Raw genomic sequence first — 18,156 nt, 5'->3', positions numbered from 1 at the left:
CAATTATCCTACCTATCTTTGTGTCATCGGCGAATTTGCTCATATCACTAGTAATTCCCTCATCAAGATCATTGATATATATTATAAACAACAACGGGCCCAAGACTGATCCCTGTGGAACGCCACTTGTTACAGATCCCCACTCGGACTTAACCCCATTTATGGACACTCTCTGCTTCCTGTCAGTGAGCCATGACTCGATCCACCTGAGCACTTTTCCCCCAATACCATGAGCTGCCACTTTCTTTAACAGTCTATGGTGCGGAACTCTATCAAAAGCCTTACTAAAATCTAAGTAAATAATATCAAATTCTTTGTCGTGGTCAACAACCTCAAAAGCTTTACTGAAGAAAGTTAATAAATTAGTTAGACTAGACCGGCCTCTTGCATGCAATAGGCCTCGGGAAGGATGGCATGCAGTAGGCCTCAGGAAGGCTGGCATGCAGAAGGCCTCAGGAAGGTTGGCATGCAGTAGGCCTGAGGAATGTTGGCTTGCAGTAGGCCTCAGGAAGGTTGGCATGCAGTAGGCCTCAGGAAGGTTGGCATGCAGTAGGCCTCAGGAAGGCTGTCATGCAATAGGTCTCAGGAGGGTTGGCATGCAGTAGGCCTCAGGAAGGTGTGCCTGCAGTAGGCCTCAGGAGATTTGGCATGCAGTAGGCCTCAGGAAGGTTGGCATCCAGTAGGCCTCAGGAAGATTGGCATGCAGTAGGCCTCAGGAAGGCTGGCTTGCAGTAGGCCTCACGAAGGTTGGCATGTAGTAGGCCTCAGGAAGGCTGGCATGCAGTAGGCCTCAGGAAGGCTGGCATGCAGTAGGCCTCAGGAAGGCTGGCATGCAATAATCCTCAGAACGGTTGGCATGCAGTAGGCCTCAGGAGGGTTGGCATGCAGTAAGCCTCAGGAAGATTGGCATGCAGTAGGCCTCAGGAAGGTTGGCATGCAGTAGATCTCAGGAAGGTTGGCATGCAGTAGGCCTCAGGAGAGTTAGCATGCAGTAGGCCTCCGGAAGGTTGGCATGCAGAAGGCCTCAGGAGGGTTGGCATACAGTAGACATCAGGAAGGCTGGCATGCAGTAGGCCTCAGGAAGGCTGGCATGCAGTAGGCCTCAGGAGGGTTGGCATGCATTAGGCCTCAGGAAGGATGGCATGCAGTAGGCCTCAGGAAGGCTGGCATGCAGTAGGCCTCAGGAAGGCTGGCATGCAGTAGGCCTCAGGAAGGATGGCATGCAGTAGGCCTCAGGAAGGATGGCATGCAGTAGGTCTCAGAAGGGTAGGCATGTTGTAGGCCTCAGGAGGGTTGGCATGCAGTATGCCTCAGGAAGGTTGGCATGCAGTAGGCCTCAGGAAGGATGGCATGCAGTAGGCCTTAGGAAGGCTGGCATGCAGTAGGCCTCAGGAAGGATGGCATGCAGTAGGTCTCAGAAGGGTAGGCATGCAGTAGGCCTCATGAGGGTTAGCATGCAGTAGGCCTCAGGAAGGCTGGCATGCAGTAGGCCTCAGGAAGGTTGGCATGCAGTAGGCCTTAGGAAGGTGTACATGCAGTAGGCCTCAGGAGGGTTGGCATGCAGTAAGCCTCAGGAAGGTTTTCATGCAGAAGGCCTAAGGAAGATTGGCATGCAGTAGGCCTCTGGAAGGTTGGCATGCAGTAGGCCTCAGGAAGGTTGGTATGCAGTAGGCCTCAAGAAGGCTGGCTTGCAGTAGGCCTAAGGAAGGTTGGCATGCAGTATGCCTGGGGAAGGTTGGCATGCAGTAGGCCTCAGGAAGGCTGGTATGCAGTAGGCCTCAGGAAGGTTTGCATGCAGTAGGCCTCAGGAGGGTTGGCATGCAGCAGGCCTTAGGAAGGCTGGTATGCAGTAGGCCTCAGGAAGGTAGTCATGCAGTAGGCATAAGGAAGGTTGGCATGCAGTAGGCCTCAGGGAGACTGGCATGCTGTAGACATCTGAATGGCTGGCATGCAGTAGGCCTCAGGAAGACTGGCATGCTGTAGGCCTCAGGAAGATCGGCATGCAGTAGGCCTCAGGAAGGTTGGCATGCAGTAGGCCTCTGGAAGGCTGGCATGCAGTAGGCCTCAGGAAGGTTGGCATGCAGTAGGTCTCAGGAAGGCTGGTATGCAGTAGGCCTCAGGAGGGTTGGCATGCAGTAGGCCTCAGGAGGGTTGGCATGCAGTAGGCCTCAGGAAAGTTCGCATGCAGGAGGCCATATGGAAGATGGCATGCAGTAGGCCTCAGGAAAGCTGGCATGCAATAGGTCTCAGGAAGGTTGGCATGCAGTAGGCCTCAGGAAGTTTGGCATGAAGTAGGCTTCAGGAAGGCTGTCATGCAGTAGGTTTCAGGAAGGTTGGCATTCAGTATACCTCAGGAAGGCTGGTATGCAGTAGGTCGCAGGAAGGTTGGCATGCAGTAGGCCTCAGGAAGGCTGGCATGCAGTAGGCCTCAGGAAGGTTGGCATGCAGTAGGCCTCAGGAAGGCTGGCATGCAGTAGGCCTCAGGAAGGTTGGCATGCAGTATGCCTCAGGAAGGCTGGCATGCAGTAGGCCTCAGGAGGGTTGGCATGCAGTAGGCCTCAGAAAGGCTGGCATGCAGTAGGTCTCAGGAAGGTTGGCATGCAGTAGGCCTCAGGAAGGCTGGCATGCAGTAGGCCTCATGAAGGCTGGCATGCAGTAGGTCTCATGAAGGTTGGCATGCAGTAGACCTCAGGAAGGCTGGTGTGCAGTAGGCCTCAGGAACTCTGGCATGCAGTAGGCCTCAGGAAGGTTAGCAAGCAGTAGGCCTCAGGATGGTTAGTATTCAGTAGGCCTCAGAAAGGATGGCATGCAGTAAGCCTCAGAAAGGATGGCATGCAATAGGCCTCAGGAACGCTGGCATGCAATAGGCCTCAGGAACGCTGGCATGCAATAGGCCTCAGGAAGGTTGGCAAGTAATAAGCCTCGCAGAGGATGGCATGCAGTAGGTCTCAGGTAGGTTGGCAGACATTAGGTCTCAGAAAGGATGGCATGGAGGATCCCTCAGGAAGGGGTACTGAAAAGTATCTCTTTATATTTTCCTAGGTAATGTCTACCATGACTCACGAAATCGTAATGACACGATTGCAAACAATCCATACCACGGGCGGGGATGGAACCATTTTTCTCAACGCCTTACTTGGGAATCTTCTATATCATTCCAGTAATATTTCTATTAACCAAATTTCTACTTCTAACATCCTTTAATCCCACTAACTCTTATCATAGAATCTTGTGTACCTGTCAGTGTATGGTATAATAACAGCTACTTTTATCTTAACTAGTTTTAATTAGTTTCTATGTATTAGGATTATTTTATTATTATTATTAAATATTAGCGGGTATTCTCCCGGCCCGGGCCTTGTCCAAGTGGTGGCCCGGCCTTGGCTCCCTCTTTAGGGAGCGTCTGAGACCTAAGTCTCCCATGGGAGGAGGCACAAGTACCTCCTCATCTTAGGGACCAACTGTCCCCAGGCCTAGCCACAAGCTAGGCCTCTCTGGTCTGCCATCCCCGCCCCAAGGGGGCTAATGGAAATGACAGTCTTATGAGCTAAAGGCTCTGGCTCAGGCACCTGCCCTACCCTAGAAGGGTTAGGCATGGTGTCGATATATTAGGATTAGTTTGCCCGAAATGAAAATCAAAATTGTAATTACACAATGTAACCTTTACAAAGAAATAAACTTTATTATTATTATTATTATTATTATTATTATTATTATTATTATTATTATTATTATTATTATTATTATTATTTACAACTGGCGTAGCATGGGGTATTGGTGCGTAGACACAGGTCGAGCGTCACCAATTCATCATAAAACCATCTGGCATAATGAACAATCCTGTTATTTTGTATATTATTGTTGTTTAAGGTTGTGTTCCATAGATTCTGCTAAATAGCTATTATAGCTATTGAGCAGGTATTACCCATAAATTGAGTTATATACGGTATTCCTATCATGTTTGAAGAAAGAAGATCCAATTAAGCTTTCCTCAATGACAGAACTGTTTGGTACAATAATCTGGGCAGCAGCCCACCCCGGTGGGCTGGAAATGGCGGAAATCGTACGCCAAATCCAGTCATTTCTGGAGGGGAACCACATTCGATGGCCTCCACTCCAAACCAACAGATACAGATACTAGAGCCGAAAAAAAAGTCCACCCCTAGTACCACCAATACCACCAGTCCGATGACATTCTTCTTTGCAAATATACAGGGTCTAAAGCCAGCAACGAACAACAAAATACCTTTCATCCGTGGACTGCTTGCAGAGGCATATGCAATATTTGCGGCTTTCACGGAGACCCACATAAAGGATCACTTGAACAACGAAATATGGATCCCAGGTTACAACCTATACAGATGTGACAGAGTGAACAGGCAAAACGGGGGGTGGGGGGTGGGGGGGTGGGGGTTGGCCTGTATATCGCAGAGTCATTTGTTTGCACATTACTGCTTAATGCCTCAAATGATGTAGTGGAAGTTTTAGCAGTAAAGATCGAGAACCAAAACCTAGTCATTGTGGTAGTCTACAAGCCTCCGGATGCAACGTCCCAGCAATTCCAGGAACAGCTGTCAAAAATTGACCACTGTCTGGAAAATCTGCCAGCTCCTGCCCCAAACATCTTGCTCTTGGGGGATTTCAACTTGAGGCACCTAAAATGGAGGAATATAGCAAATAATGTTGTTGCAGGGATAACACCAGGAGGCAGCTCTGACGAGAACTCATACTCACACGAGCTTTAAATCTCTGCACATAATTCAACTTAAAATAGCAAATAATACAACCTACTAGACTGGAGAATACACTGGACCTCATCTTCACTAACAATGAAGATCTGATACGAAATGTCACCATATCAAAAACAATATACTCAGATCACAATATAATCGAGGCTCAGACATGTATGCGCGGAGCCCCACACCGACAAAATGAGATTAGTCACGAGGGAGCCCTCACCAAATTCAACTTCAATAACAACAACATAAAGAGGGACCAAGTAAATCAAGTCCTAAGCGGTATAAGCTGGGAAGGTAGACTAAGCAACACAGACCCCAACTTATGCCTAGAGCAGATTAACTCGGTGGCACTCGATGTATGCTCAAGGCTTATTCCTTTAAGAAAAAGGAGGGGTAGATGTAAAATAGAAAGAGACAGGTGCTCCCTTTACAGGCGACGGAAAAGAATAACAGAGCGGCTAAAAGAGGCCAACATATCTGAAATGCGTAGGGAGACACTGGTCAGAGAAATAGCAAACATCGAACTTGAACTAAAGGAATCTTATAGGAGTCAGGAATCGCAGGAAGAACTTAAAGCCATAAATGAAATCGAAAGAAACCCAAAGTATTTCTTTTCTTATGCCAAATCAAAGTCGAGAACAACATCCAGTATTGTGCCCCTACTTAAACAAGATGGGTCCTACACAGATGACAGCAAGGAAATGAGTGAGCTACTTAAGTCCCAATATGACTTAGTTTTTAGCAAGCCGCTAACCAGACTGAGAGTCGAAGATCAAAATGATTTTTTTATCAGAGAGCCACAGAATTTGGTTAACACAAGCCTATCTGATATTTTCCTGACACCAAATGACTTCGAACAGGCGATAAATGACATGCCCATGCACTCTGCCCCAGGGCCAGACTCATGGAAATCCGTGTTCATCAAGAACTGCAAGAAGACCCTATCACGAGCTTTTGCCATCCTATGGAGAGGGAGCATGGACACGGGGGTCGTCCCACAGTTACTAAAAACTCCACAAAGGGGGCAGTAAAGCAACAGCAAAGAACTACAGACCGATAGCACTAACATCCCATATCATAAAAATCTTTGAAAGGATCCTAAGAAGCAAGATCGCCACCCATCTAGATACCCATCAATTACACAACCCAGGGCAACATGGGTTTAGAGCAGGTCGCTCCTGTCTGTCTCAGTTACTGGATCACTACGACAAGGTCCTAGATGCACTAGAAGACAAAAAGAATGCAGATATAATATATACAGACTTTGCAAAAGCCTTCGACAAGTGTGACCATGGTGTAATAGCGCACAAAATGCGTGCTAAAGGAATAACAGGAAAAGTTGGTAGATGGATTTATAATTTCCTAACAAACAGAACACAAAGAGTAGTAGTCAACAGAGTAAAGTCTGAGGCGGCTACGGTGAAAAGCTCTGTTCCACAAGGCACAGTACTCGCTCCCATCTTGTTTCTCATCCTCATATCTGACATAGACAAGGATGTCAGCCACAGCACCGTGTCTTCCTTTGCAGATGACACCCGAATCTGCATGACAGTGTCTTCCATTGCAGACACTGCAAGGCTCCAGGAGGACATAAACCAAATCTTTCAGTGGGCTGCAGAAAACAATATGAAGTTCAACGATGAGAAATTTCAATTACTCCGATATGGTAAACACGAGAAAATTAAAACTTCATCGGAGTACAAAACAAATTCCTTCCAAAAAATAAAGCGAAAAACCAACGTCAAAGACTTGGGAGTGATCATGTCGGAGGATCTCACCTTCAAGGACCATAACATTGTATCAATCGCATCTGCTAGAAAAATGACAGGATGGATAATGAGAACCTTCAAAACTAGTGATGCCAAGCCCATGATGACAGTCTTCAAGTCGCTTGTTCTATCTAGGCTGGAATATTGCTGCACACTAACAACACCTTTCAAGGCAGGTGAAATTGCTGACCTAGAAAATGTACAGAGAACCTTCACTGCACGCATAACAGAGATAAAACACCTCAATTATTGGGAGTGCTTGAAGTTTCTGAACCTGTACTCCCTGGAACGCAGGCGGGAGAGAGACATGATTATATACACCTGGAAAGTCCTAGAGGGACTAGTACCGAACTTGCACACGAAAATCACTCACAACGAAAGCAAAAGACTCGGCAGACGATGCGACATCCCCCAATGAAAAGCAGGGGTGTCACTAGCACGTTAAGAGACAATACAATAAGTGTCAGGGGCCCAAGACTGTTCAACTGCCTCCCAACATACATAAGGGGGATTACCGATAGACCCCTGGCTGTCTTCAAGCAGGCACTGGACAAACACCTAAAGTCGGTACCTGACCAGCTGGGCTGTGGCTCGTACGTTAGACTGCGTGCAGCCAGCAGTAACAGCCTGGTTGATCAGGCTCTGATCCACCAGGAGGCCTGGTCACAGACCGGGCCGCGGGGGCGTTGACCCCCGGAACTCTCTCCAGGTAAATTCCAGGTGGGTGATTACAGGAGCTAACTTGGCTAAAGACAGCGATCGACTCCTGTCCTGACTGAGAATTTATGTTGGGCTATTCTGGTTTCCAGAGGTTTACCTGTTTGACCAATATATGTGAGAGGACACTGAGTACATGGGACCTTGAAAACCCCACAAACGAAAAAATATATTTCTTTGTGTTTGTTTATTATTAAATTATTGTAAACTTATCTAAAATATATTTAATTGGATTAGGCTAAATTAAACTGAGCTTCTTATAATAAGCTTAGGTACGTTTTCTAAGATCCTTTTGGTACAAAATTATAAATTTTTACATTAATATATATATATATATATATATATATATATATATATATATATATATATATATATATATATATATATATATATATATATATATATATATATATATATATATATATATACATATATATATATATATATATATTTATATATATATGTATATATATATATTTATATATATATGTATATATATATATATTTATATATATATATGTATATTTATATATATAGATGTATATATATATATATTTATATATATATATGTATATATATATATATATATATATATGTATATATATATATGATGTGGTCTGCTTTTGGTGCAAATTGTAGGACACATAACCTCGGAGAAGTAGAGAAAAGGCTTCGAGGAAGTATATTTGGATTTCTTCCTGAATCCATTTAAATATTGCACTTCCCCTACCACCCCATCTTTTCACTGTTTTTTACCAATAGGTATATTTTATTACATAAAATGCCACAAATATTTAAAAGATATTTTGCTGGTATAAATATGGCATATACAAAAAAATGAGGTTTGAGAAAAACATCTAGTACATACTACTACGTGGTGGCCCTGATTGCAATGCGAAAATCTTATCCAGTTCCTCAAAACTGGGGCACGTACGCAAGATACAACAGGCATTACTTCTCTGAACAGCAGTGCTGAGTCTCTGAAACAGAAAACTAACTGCCCTAGAATCCTTAGTTACCCTGAAGAGTCTTTTGCCTAGCTCTTTAAAGAATTTAGATGCATTCGTTCCCCATGAGCCAAGGGTCTCCAAGCCTATGCGAGCAAACATATAATGACGGGCAAGTTCTCCGTATTTTCTTGAAATTTGGGACTGCATGAAGCTAGCAGCTGCCCTTCATTCCTCCCTGGTGTACTGGAGATAGGTACCAGACAAGGTAGATGCACGTGTGATTTTGGCTTAAATAGCAATGCGCTTCTTCCTGGAGCAACAAAGCAACACCCACACCCAGTCCGTAGACACCATCAACAGTCTAGAAGACCAAGTCACAATGCTTACTACCAACATTATAGAGGAAAGATCAAGAGTGGACCAACAACTTGCCAATGTCATAACCAACTTCCAAGACCATAATGACCAACAACAGCTATCTGACGCTGTTGTAGTTAATAGCAAACATCTCCCACCCACAGTCACCCAAGAAACCTGCATGGAGACCACCCTACAGCTTATCAAGGATCACCTTCGCCTTAACATACGTAGTGATGACCTGAAGGATTGCAAACTGATGGGCTACCAAGTGGGTAAAAAAAACAGTGCTATTAAAATTCCAAACTAGCCTACAAAGAAACAACCTACCAAAAACATCCATTTCTATGAAAACTGATGTTTACGTCAATGATGCCTTACCAAAACAAGATAAAACCTCCTTTATCGGCTAAGAAAATTACGCTATGCCCAAAATCCACCAGTGCTTTGTAAGGGACGGGAAAATCGCAGTTAGGAAACAGCCCACTGGGAAGAGATACTTCATCTCTACAGAACATGACCTTAAATCTTTCCTAAGTGAGGCTGAATTAACAGACTCAGAGTAAGGTATGACCAACGATCCATATACCCTAAAGTCATGCATCTCCACATTAGTTATTGAAAATATGAATCTTCGAGAAACGTTAACAAAACAAGACACCAGAATGACACAACTCGAGAACAAAATCCTCAGTCTTGAACAAAAGTTATCAACACCAGGAATGACTAACTATGGCAAAACCATCCAAACAGTCATAGATAGCCATACAGAACAAATAATATCTCTTAATACAAAGGTTGAAGCAGCAGTAAAAGAATGGAAGAACAACTTAGATAACCAGTTCAGTGACTACTTTGCTCTCCAAGAAGATAAAACTGAACAAGATAAACTATCGGACGCAGTAATAGTTAACAGTCCACTTTTTCCCAGTGATATGAACCAAACGAACAGTAAAGAAATTACTCTCCAGATCATTAAGGACCAAGCAAAAGTTACAGTACCAGAGTCAGAAATAAAGGAAGCCAGGTTAATAATTGCATCTATTAAAGTAAAGAAAGAGGTATACATAAACGAGTGTATTACCAAAAAACGTCAGAACCTCCTGTATAGAGTCAGGAAACTTAAGCGGGAGAATAATGACACAATACACCAATGCTTCACACGGGATGGGAAAATTCTAGTTAGGAAAACGAATGTAGGTCAACTGTACACAATCACGAACGAGAATGATCTATCACGATTTCTCAGGTATACTGATCTTACAGAGAATAACTAAACAATGTCCAACCTAAAAGCCTACGTAGTGTAGTGTATGTTTTGCTCCATTATTGTTCAAATTTCATAGTACAATCTCTTAGTAATTAAATAATCAACTATTTCATTATGTGATTTTACTAGTAAGCATAAGTCACCTTATGTAATTTTATTATTTACTATTGTTTGCTTAAATATTAGCTGAAGTGATACTTTCTCTGTCCATATTACTACCTCATATTTTTTTAAATACTATTAATTGATATTACTTACTAAAATTAATAATTAATTACCATTTTTACTATCAGTACAATTTACTCTTAACATTTTTGACATCATTTAATTACCATTACTTATCTAATTACCATAACCTGTTTTAATACCACATTTACTATCTTAGAGTACTCTTAAATACCTTGTACTGCCATATAACCTCTAGTATAACTACCAGTGCAATATTGAATGAAATAAGCATTACTTTTTCACTTTTTTTGTAATCATTATTACTTACTAAAATTTTATTAAACACCATATTTACTACCAGTCAATTTTACTTTTGTACATTAATCATTATTTTATACTTCCCATAACATTTCGTTGCCAAATTTTCAAGTTTGTACATTCAACTCCAACCTTTATATTATCCTTTGTACCTGTGTACCTGTGTACCTGTGTACCTGTGTACCTGTCTACAATCTTACTATCACATTATAACCAAGTCATTGCCATTGTTATTTTTACTTATTATTCTTTTGGTACTTTAATTTGTGAAATTTATTTTGTCAATTTAAATCTAGTTATACTCTTGATCTTGTTAACAACCTATATCAGACCCTAGTGCAATTGAAAGTACCATTTTAATTTGTATTTTTATATTATAAGTTTATATTATAAGTTTATATTATAAGTCCTACTCTAAGATTATTTTCATATCTTAGTGACTATATTGTGTGTGCAATTAGTGTATATTTCAATTATATCACTGTTCAAAGCCTTTAACTATCTTTTGCTAACTAGTACCAACTACCTCATATTATTTTTTTACTTTTTATAGTACAATATATTGCTCAACTTATTATATATAAAAAATCAGATCTTACTCCCAAATTAATATTATATCATAGTGACTATCTGTCATTTTAACTTTGCTTGCCATTACTTAATTTAGTCCCTTATATTTTTTCTCTTTTATTTTAGCTTTATATAACTACCTTAGTTCATATAGTCACAATTGTTAAAATAATCAAGGTGCTATTCTCAGGTGCTAAAGTGTAATAAGTTCATTATTTTGCCATTATATTCATTTATTTGATTACCACTTTTTTGTTCACCATAAATTATTTTAGTCCCTTTTATATTGCCTCATTCATTTTAGCTTTAAAGAGCTACCTTAGCTCATATATTTTACATTTGTTAAAATAATTCAGGTGCTATTTTATAGCTTTAGAATATTTACTTTGTCTTGTACTTAATTCTAACTATAGATTCACTATAAATCTTATGATAACAAGCATTGGTCCTGATACTAACCTCTAATCTAATAACTTAAATGAATCAAACAGCAACTGTAATTACTACACAGCAGAACAATCAAAGGCACATCTCAGAGCCAACAATAACATAACTCTCTTTAACTATAATATCAGATTTCTAAGCAAACATTACGATGACCTCATAGCATTACTAAATTCCCTGCATGCCAATATGTCCATCATTACTCTCACCAAAACCTGGCTAAAGCCAGATACTACAGATGTCTATGCCATTCTTGGTTACACAGCCATACACAATTGTAGGCCAGATCAACAAGGGGGTGGCACAGCTATATACTACTCAGACCAACTAGAATGTATCACTAATACTTGCACAAGGGATGAACATTTGGAATATATAATAGCTAAATTCAAATCCAAATACCTACAAAAACCTCTCACAGTGATAAACATCTACAGAGTACCACAGTCAAACATTAACCGTTTTAGTGACAACCTAGGAAGTATGATAACTGATGCACGCATGAACAAAGATCACTTGCTACTCTCAGGTGACTTCAATATAAATCTCCTACAAGACCAAGACCCACATGTTACTGAATTCACAAACACTATGAGTAACTGCTTGTTGCTACCAACAGTAACAAAACCTACAAGAGTTACAGAGACTAGTGTTTCCCTACTAGACCACATCTGGACCAACACCATATTCCCCTTAAGATCAGGCATAATCACAGATAATACCACAGACCATTACCCTACCTTCCTCATAACAAACCTTGGCAAATTACCCCTAGACACTACTAAAGTCACTTTCAGACTTCACAGTGAGGCAGCTATCAACAACTTCACAGAAGCAGTGACAAACATTGACTGGCACACTGAGCTCGAAATCTATACAGATATTGACGAATGTATTAATAATTTTCTAAAAAAGACCCAATACCTCTATAACAAGCACTGCCCTAAAAAAACTAAACAAATGACTGCAAAGAGACTGAACAGTCCCTGGCTAACACCCAGTATCCTCAAATCCATAAATACAAAGCACCTATACGAAAAACAGTACAGAATGGGCCACATAGCCAGAGACCAAACAAAACGTTACTCGTCAATCCTAACCAGCCTAATAAGAAGGGATAAAAAATTGTATTATGAAAACAGATTATCCAACTTACGAGGTGACATAAAAACGACCTGGAAAATCCTATCAGAAATACTAGGAACTTAAAAGATAACACGAAATAGCGAAATTGAATTAAAACCAGATGAACCCCAATTCCCACCTACTGAAACAGCAAACAGACTCAATGATTTCTTCTCCACTATAGGAAAAAACCTTGCCAATAAAATCCCAAGCTCAGATACCCCACCCAATGACTACCTCACTACCGAACACACTGTTCCTAGCTCCGACTAACCGAACTGAAGTCTCCCTTATTATCAACAAACTAAAAAACAAGACAGGAGATTTAAATACCTTACCACCCATTATATACAAAAAAGTGTCACAGGTGCTATCACCAATCATTGCAACACTCTTTAACAAATCCATTGAATCCTCTACCTTTCCTACAGTTCTCAAAATAGCAAGGGTCACCCCGATCCATAAAGGAGGAGACCAAACAGAGTTGAATAACTATAGGCCAATATCCAGCTTACACCCTCTCTCTAAAATCTTTGAAAAATTAATCCATAAGCGTATCTATTCCTACCTCATCTCCCACAACATACTCAACCCCTGTCAGTATGGGTTCAGGCCTAATAAAAATACTAATGATGCTATTATCCACATGCTTGAACATATTTATACAGCAATAGAGAAAAAAGAAGTCCCACTGGGGATCTTCATTGACTTACGTAAAGCTTTTGATACAGTTGACCATGACTTGCTCCACATAAAATTGTCACACTATGGTATAAGAGGGCACTCCCTCAACTACCTCAAGTTTTACCTCAGCAACAGAAGCCAATATGTGTACACAAATGGGGCAAACTCTTCCGCACAGTCAATTACAGTTGGTGTCCCACAGGGAAGTGTCCTTGGCCCTCTTCTCTTTCTCATATACATAAATGATCTACCAAATGCATCGCAACTATTCAAGCCCACACTATTTGCAGATGACACTACATACGTCTACTCTCACCCGAGCCCAGTCATGCTAGCCAATACTGTAAATACCGAATTACAGAAAATATCAACCTGGATGAGGACCAACAAACTTACTCTAAACATTGACAAAACCTACTACATTCAGTTTGGTAACAGAGCTGCAGATGTGTCTCTTAACATAATGATAAATGGATCACCTATCACAAAACTCACAGAGAGAAAATTCTTAGGAATCCACCTTGATAATAGACTCAAATTTCAAACACATGTACAACAAACTTCCAAAAAAATTTCCAAGACCGTAGGCATACTATCGAAGATACGGTACTATGTTCCACAGTCAGCCCTCCTGGCCCTGTATCACTCACTTATTTACCCCTATCTCACATATGGAATTTGTGCATAGGGCTCAACAACAATTAACCATCTCAGACCACTAATCACCCAACAAAAGGCTGCAGTCAGAATGATAACAAATTCCCAATACAGACAGCACACTCCACCAATATTCAAAACTCTAAACCTACTCGCAATACAAAACATCCATACTTATTACTGCACCTACTACATACATAGAACACTTAAGTCTGACATAAACCCTCCCCTCAAACATCTCCTTACCAACCTCAACAGAACACATGACCATAACACAAGACAGATCTGTGTCCATCGCACGCTATGCAAAAACTCAATGCACATAAAAGGCCCTAAAATCTGGAATTCATTACCTGTGAATATAAAAGAAACACTGTCTATTTATAAATTCAAGTATCTTTTCGAGAATCACTTACTCACCCACAACTAAATAAATACTGAATAATTGTATCTCATAAATTGTATCTCATATATGTCTCATTATTGTATCTCATAAATGTCAACCTGTGACCCAATCAAACTTTGTTACTATTTAACTTCATTACTTAACAGAATACTCCAATATACTGATTACACAGCAACACAGTAAATGACCATATGTTCTGTCTTTGTAATACTCATTTGTACTAAATTGTTATCTGTTTTACAATAATTTTTGTACCACTGGATATATCATTGCTTAGTTAATCTTAAGTTAATTTTAAGCTGCCCATAATGCTCTGCTAACAAGGGGCATCCTGCATTTAACTGTATTCTTTTGTACTTCTCTGTATCATTTTAAAATAAATAAATAAATAAATAAATAAGGTGCAGATAATACCCACTGTCCACCATTATTGTTATACTGCCATAAACTTTGTTCCCCCCAAAAATTTCCAATACCCCAACTACTTTTGAATGTCACTGTTGTATTCAATGACCATTCTACCTCATAGTCTTAATTGTGTTTAATATCTACAGAATCTCTCTCCTTTTTTACATCTTACCACTTCATTGTTCTATCTTATTTTAATTGAAACTAAGCTCTGGTGGCCTGGTGGTTAACGCTCTCGCTTCACACGGTGAGGGCCTGGGTTCGATTCCCAGCCAGAGTAGAAACATTGGACGTGTTTCTTTCCACCTGTTGTCTATGTTCCCCATCAGTAAAATGGGTACCTGGGTGTTAGTCGACTGGTGTGGGTCGCATCCTGGGACACTGACCTAAGGAGGCCTGGTCACAGACCGGGCCGCGGGGGCGTTGACCCCCGGAACTCTCTCCAGGTAAACTCTCCAGGTAAACCATAGCTTGTCCTCAGTTATTCTACCTTACTTTAAGAAATACTCTATCGCCCAATTTTATCTTAAAATCTCTATTATTGCCCAATTTTACTGTAAACTATATTGACCAACCTTATTGTAAACTTTTTATTATTGCTCATTTTTATTTTATATTTTAGTGCCCAACTTTATTGTAAACTTTTCATCTTATTATTGCACTATTCTAGTCTTGAGTTAATTACCCAATCTTATACTTGCCCAATTTTACCAATACTTTATTGCCCAATCTATTTTAAACTTTTTATTATTGCCCTTTTATTTGTGAAGTTCATTACCCAATTTTATTATATAATTTTTTATAATTGCCCTATTCTATTGTAGACTTTATCACCCAACTTTACTTTACTTTTCTTAACCTTTTGTTACCAATTTTTAAGCTTGTATATTCAACTCCAACTTTAATATTATCCTGTGTACCATCTTACTATCATATTATAACCAAGTCATTGCCATTTTTTTTTCTTTTGCTACCTTAACTTGTGTATTTTGTCTTGTCAATTTAAATTTAGTTATACTCTAGTTATTGTTAACAACTTATATTAGACCTTAGTGCAATTACAAGTGAGAGTCTTGTGCCATTTTAAACTAGCATTTTTTATATTATTAGATTAAACCTAGTTGTACTTAAGCTCATTCTAGCTCAATACATAGACAACACCAAATTCATTATATTAGACCTTAGTGCAATTACAAGTGAGAGTCTGGTGCTATTTTTAATTTGTATTTTTATATTTTTAGTTTATACCTAGTTGTACTTTAGTTCATTCTAGCACAACACACAGACAACATCAACTTCATTATGTTTTTTAGTGACTATACTCTATATGACCAAAGTGCTTTACCTATATACTTGTCCAAGCTTCCCACTACTACAGATATCAATACTAGAACTCGACACACAATTCAGGATGTAAATAACCACAATTTAAACCTAGAAGATGAATGATCACGTCGACTCTGATATAAACCTCCATAATGTAACACACAATCAAAACCTACTGGAAAGTAACTGTCTTTATTACACAGCATCACAAGCCACCACTATCCTAAACAGTGCTAAAAGTCTATCAGTTCTTAACTACAACATCAGGTCCTTAAGCAAACACTATGATGACCTCTTGGCACTCCTTGAGTCGTTAAGACACCCTTCTCCTGCATTATTCTTACTGAGACCTGGCTTAAGCAGGACACAATAGATATCTACCCTCTACCATGATACACAGCAATCCACAACTGCAGACCATACCAAGTTGGGGTGGTACTGCAATCTATTATCTTGTATTAGCACCACTTGCTTTAGTGATGAATATGGGGAATACATTTTTGCTAATTTTACTGTAAAAAAACCCTTAAACAATCGGTGCCATTTACCGGATACCTCACACAAACATCCCAAATTTCAGTGAGAAATTAAAGGCACTAATAACAAACAGACAAATGAACAAGCACCACCTTCTCTTAGCTGGAGACTTCAATATCAACCTTGGCTTACAAGATGATTAGCCTGTAACTGATTTCATCAACAATATGAACAACACACTTCTCATACCAACAATAACTAAACCAACCAGGCTCACTGAGACAAGTGCACCCATAATAGACCACATATGGACCAATATACTAGCCCCCCCTTAAATCAGGGATAATCACAGACAGCACTACTGACCACTACCCAACCTTCCTCTTAACAAACATTAGTAAGCCACCACTCGAATACAACAAAGTTTCATTTAGCCTCCATGACGAAGCCTCAATAAGGAATTTCACAGCAGACCTAGAGACTGTTGACTGGCCTACAGAATTCTCCAAGGCCAATGGTACTGACGATCGGACGGACATTTTTCTTAAGAAATTACTTAGACTATACAACAAACATTGTCCTATAAAAACGAAACAGATCACGAATAAACGGCTCGGTTGCCCATGGCTAACCAGCAGCATTCTGAAATCCATTGATAAGAAACACCAATATGAAAAGCAATATAGACAGGGCTTAATACACAAAGATATTCTTAAACACTATTCATCAGTTCTCACCAAAGTAATAAAGAAAGCCAAACAACTGTACTACTCCAGCAGATTCACTGACACAAGAGGAGATATAAAAAAGACCTGGAAAACACTTTCCCAGATTCTGGGGACCCACAAACTGAAAAAAAACAAGAATATTGTCCTAACTAAAGCTCATGAAACACCACTACATCCCACTGACACAGCTAACAAGATAAACGACTTCTTCTCAACCATAGGACCTAATTTTGCCAGTAAAATCCCACGTACCAATGCCCGTGCCGGGGACTACCTAGATGGAAATTTCCCAAATTCCTTCTATCTTGTACCAACTGAGCCCACCGAAGTCACCGCGATTATAGTCACTTAAAAATAACTCAGGGAATCTGTCTCATGCCCCACCATTATTGTACAAGCGAGCGGCCCATGTCCTTTCGCATGCTATTTCATTACTTTTTAACAAGTCACTAGAAACTAGCACTTTCCCGAAACTACTCAAGACAGCAAGGGTTACACCAATACATAAAGGTGGTGACCCTACAGACTTAAACAACTATAGGCCAATATCAAACTTACCATTGCTATCCAAAATCTTCGAGAAACTCGTGCACAGGAGACTATATTCATTTATAACGGCACAAAACATACTCAACCCCTGCCAATTTGGATTCAGGAAAAATAAAAGCACTAATGATGCAACTGTAAAAATGCTAGATCTGCTTTACACAGCATTGGAAAATAAGGAATATCCGATAGGAATTTTTATTGACCTAAGAAAAGCTTTTGACACAGTAGACCACGGCATCCTACTCCACAAACTGGACCACTATGGTATAAGAGGCCATGCGCTTGCATGTGAGATTATTTATTCCTAGGATGATTCGAGTAATTAACATGTTTGTACAGCATAATGACATCAACGAAATAAAGTCAGTTAACCAAATGAAATCGCTGGTCCACAGACGACCCCAAATTCATACTGTTCCCTATCTGTATGTCTCTTAACAATAACAATGGAAAGGTTTTAAAAAGAGCTGATTTAAAGAAATAGAGAGAGAGAG

General features: G+C 40.2%; 1 protein-coding gene across 1 annotated transcript in view; it reads right to left on the bottom strand.

Moving 5' to 3' along the window:
• The window catches only part of LOC128688798 (nephrin-like), a 625,489-nt gene that overhangs the window by 438,768 nt on the left and 168,565 nt on the right, over positions 1 to 18,156 (bottom strand). The gene's annotated exons all lie outside the window — the stretch shown is intronic.

The sequence above is a fragment of the Cherax quadricarinatus genome, chromosome 16 (genome assembly GCF_038502225.1).
Source record: "Cherax quadricarinatus isolate ZL_2023a chromosome 16, ASM3850222v1, whole genome shotgun sequence".
Lineage (NCBI taxonomy): Eukaryota > Metazoa > Arthropoda > Malacostraca > Decapoda > Parastacidae > Cherax > Cherax quadricarinatus.
Note: the sequence above shows the minus strand (reverse complement) of the source record. Positions and strands in the feature narration are given on the sequence as shown.